The sequence below is a fragment of the Lepisma saccharinum genome, chromosome 30 (genome assembly GCF_977018435.1).
Source record: "Lepisma saccharinum chromosome 30, izLepSacc3.1, whole genome shotgun sequence".
Classification (NCBI taxonomy): domain Eukaryota; kingdom Metazoa; phylum Arthropoda; class Insecta; order Zygentoma; family Lepismatidae; genus Lepisma; species Lepisma saccharinum.
Window position 1 is genome coordinate 16,798,559 of NC_139258.1, and position 3,979 is coordinate 16,802,537.

A 3,979-nucleotide genomic window follows, 5' to 3' on the forward strand; every position below is an offset into this window, starting at 1 on the left:
TAAAATTAATTACCACTATACACTTTTTAAATTAGATATATGAATGATTTCGGGGAGGGGATTTCAGCTCCCCGAGTCCTCCACCTGGCTACGTGCCTGATGTGTTTGTTCCTTATATGTTTTAGTCGTTCATCTTCATCACTATTAATCTAAAAAGGTGGAATAGTAACTTAAATAAACTAAAATATATGTAATTTATTTATATCTTTTCCTTTAAAAAATATTCAGTTCCGTGAAGGAAGTACTCTCTCTGCTTTTGAAGATTAGAGAGAAGAAACAATCACTATTTTTGCAAATACAAGAATGGGGGGGAGTCAGCTTATAGGTGCATTAATTGCTTAAGTTTTGAATTTTAATTTAGTTTGCTTCATCTTCAATATTTAAGCTTTTTCCTTTTGATAAATTTCTATGTAACAGACATCAGCAAGACAGAAGTAAATGTATAGTGAAAATTAGCGTAGAATTGGTTTGCCTATGTTATTCATATTTTCCTGTTCTTCGCACTTTACCGGGTATGTTTTCCCTATTTCCCTTACAGAAGGCAATTTGTGAACCCAAAATACCCGTTCCTGAGAAATGTCCCTGCCATAAAAAACACAGTTTCTATGTTTAGCGGCGACATAGCCTTCGGGAGAGAATTGTGGAGGAGGGTTGTAGGAGGTCAATGGTCGCCAGCGGAGGGAAAGGGAAACTCTACGGGTTGAGACCGGTGGACTCTCACCAGAAGGAGCTTACCCTGTCCACGGAATCGCCGCGCCTGAGAAGCAGAGTTTCCTCCCCCCTCTTTTCTTTCTCTTCCCTTCTCGCCAAGGGTTGTAAAGGAAGCGGGTGGAATGACGTCAGGGTGAGATTCCCTAACGTCATTCCACCGGCTGGAGAAAGGTTCCCGGACATTCAACGGCAAACGGTTGGACGCATTCGCGGCGCGTTGGAAGCAAAGAAATGTATGCATCGAAATTGATTTGGAAGAATATTGCGAAGAAATGTATATTTTTTTTAAAAAAAAAAAAAGAAAGAAATACAGCCGGGTCATCTGCGATTACCTAGATGACCCAGAGTATACGCCGCTGGTCCCGGGTTCGATACCCGGTGGAGGCACAGTGGTCCGGATCTCACTTTAAATTGTATGTCCAGTCCCGATTAGCCTTCCTGTACATAAAGTGGGTCTTCGATAATCGTGAGGATGAGAAATGGATAAAATTTATTAAGTGATACTCACAAAATACCATTTACGCAACCCATTTTTTAGAACATAATCTCGTATCCTTCGTTACTTAAAAAAGTCGCATATTTCGAGTACTTTCTCCAAACATCAGACTTACTCTCGCATTTTTTCAGTTTTCTAACTCCTTTCTCAATCTCCTCGGAACTGAATTTTTAATATCTATCTTTATAATTTGAATTTTACAGATTCGAGTATACATAATTACTTACGCTCGGGTAGCATTGGAATAAGTAATGAATGCAAAAATAACAAATTTAAAATATTATAGGTGATATATAGTGTTCGAAGACGAGGCCCAACTAATATGTGTTCATTTTGGGTCATTGTAGGCCAGAAAAAGGTGGGTTTTGTTTGTCCTTTTTTGCCTTCTTCGGCGTTTTTTGGCTTATTGCTCCTTTTTTAGCCTATTTTAAGGTCTGAACGGCTTTTTTCTGCAATTTCACCTTTTTTCGACTACGTTTTTACTGCCCATTCTCAATTCGAATCATCATCAGTTCATCACCTCTTAAACATCCTTGCTGTAGTAAAGAAATAAATAAATATATTTGAACCATCCCTGAAACGAGAGAAAAACATTTTTGGACGACTGAAGCAAGTACGGTACAAGGTCCTTTAACCATAACTTGTCTGGAAGGTCGCGCTGTAAGTGGCAACCTTCTCTTGTTTTGAGGCTTTCAGTTTTTTCGCACTGTGTGTTCCATACCACCAGAATTTTGTATTTTTTTTATTCATTAAATATGTAATTAAAACTGAAGTTATTAATTAATTTGGATCACATTTATACGTCCTTTCTTCCGCTTTTAGGTCTTTTTATAGGCATTTTTTTTGGCAATTTATAGGTTTTCAACTTCCGAGCCCTAGTGATATATATATGAACCGCAGTTTCACACGTTGAAACCCACAATGGTTCAATTCAGTTTGCGCATCTGTGCCACATTTCTATCACCCCGAGTTCTGTGCCAGTGAAAACTCGTGGCTTCAAAAGAAAGCACAACGTTTCCAGTCTGCTAATTGGAGGTCTGTGCGATTTTGCAATGGTGATTTGTTTATCTTTTTTTATGTTTACCATCACCAATGTGAACTGGACTACAATCTTGCAGAAATTTCAGGTTTTTGCAAATGGACAAGTTTACAGAGGTAAGAAACCCGTTCCCCGACATAGAAGATGGGAAGAGCGATGTTATTAGTACATCTACTGGAAAATTAAATACACGTTTTAAAAAAGAGCTTCTCCCCAAGACAGAAAACTTCTTGATTTCCCTGGATGAGGAACTGTATAACAATGCCGAATCAGCAGACCAGACAGTGTACACAGGAATTTCAGGGATAATACTGTTATATCTTTTTGTTGCTTGCAAACGAAACAGTCAATCTCATCTGCAAAGTGCAATAAATGTTGTCCAAAAGATCTTGCGTTCTCTGCGCGGGCAAAGTATCAGTTTCCTAACTGGCAACATTGGACCATTAGCACTGGCAACAGTTCTTTACAGCAAGCAAGGGAACAAAGAAAAGGCAATGGAATTCGGTGCTGTTATTAAAAAGTTTATTCCTGCAGTTAGAGACTTGCCATCTGATGAAACCGACAGCATTTTGGATGGAAGGGCAGGATATTTGTATGCTCTTTTGTTTGTTAATAAACATACGCAAATGGAAGTGATAGATCCGGGCACTGTGAAGCTAGTGATTTCGATCATACTTGCGAACGGGAAAAACACAGCAAATGAAAACAAGGGTGAAGGAGTACCTCTTTTGTACAAGTGGCAGAATAAACTGGATTTCAGCATTCTGCACGGGACGGCGGGAATATTGTACATGCTTCTCCAAGCAAAGTCGTACCTAAGCAAAAGTGATCTGGATTGCCTCATAAAACCAACCATTGACTACATAGTCCGGACAAGACTGGCTTCTGGCCACTTCCCGCCCACTCGCGCCTTCACGGACGAGCACTTCGTTCAATGGTGCGCCGGTGCACCCGGAATGGTTCACCTTCTTTGCTTAGCGTACAAAGTCTTCAACGACATGCTGTATCTAAAAGTTGCCGAGAGGTGTTGCGACGTGATTTGGGAAAACGGCTTGTTCAGGATGGAAAATGGACTATGCCACGGTACGGGTGGGAACGTGTATGCTTTCCTCAGCCTATATCAAGTCACGAACGAACTGAACGATCTCCACAGGGCATGTAAGTTCTCGCAGTGGTGCCTCGACTTCAAGGAAAACCAATCCACGCTCATACGTCACATTGACTCTCACCCTTTCTCGTTGTACGAAGGACTTGCGGGGATAGTTTACATGTCCATTGACCTGCTTCAACCTATATCGGCCAAATTTCCTGGATTCGCCATCTAACTAATGGGGTAAGTCATCTTACAATAACTGTGATTTCCACATTACTCAAACACCACCCTACTGCTATTTCCTACCTTACAGTCAACAGGTTTGGAACCATCTTCATTTGTAAAGCAATAAAACCTGAAACAGAACCTCCATTTGATTTAGTGTTGCCCACGAGACGAGACTTTGGCCTGTCTCGTCTCGTGGAGTCTCGTGGAAATGCTGTCTCGTCTCGAAAATATTCGTTTGTCTTATGACACATGGTCAATCTCGTCTCGTCTCGAATTTTTAAAAGCCTGTCCCGTCTCGTCCCGTGGGCAACACTAATTTGATTCCTTTATGTCATTTTGTTATGCCTTGTACTCAGACAAGACGTCTGATATACTTCTTTTATATTCACTCAGTACTTTTCTAAATTCAAAT

At 40.4% G+C, this 3,979-nt stretch overlaps 1 pseudogene; it reads left to right on the forward strand.

Moving 5' to 3' along the window:
- The first annotated feature begins 2,259 nt into the window (after positions 1-2,259).
- On the forward strand, positions 2,260-3,686 carry LOC145981816 (glutathione S-transferase LANCL1 pseudogene; annotated as a pseudogene).
- Positions 3,687-3,979: the final 293 nt, after the last annotated feature.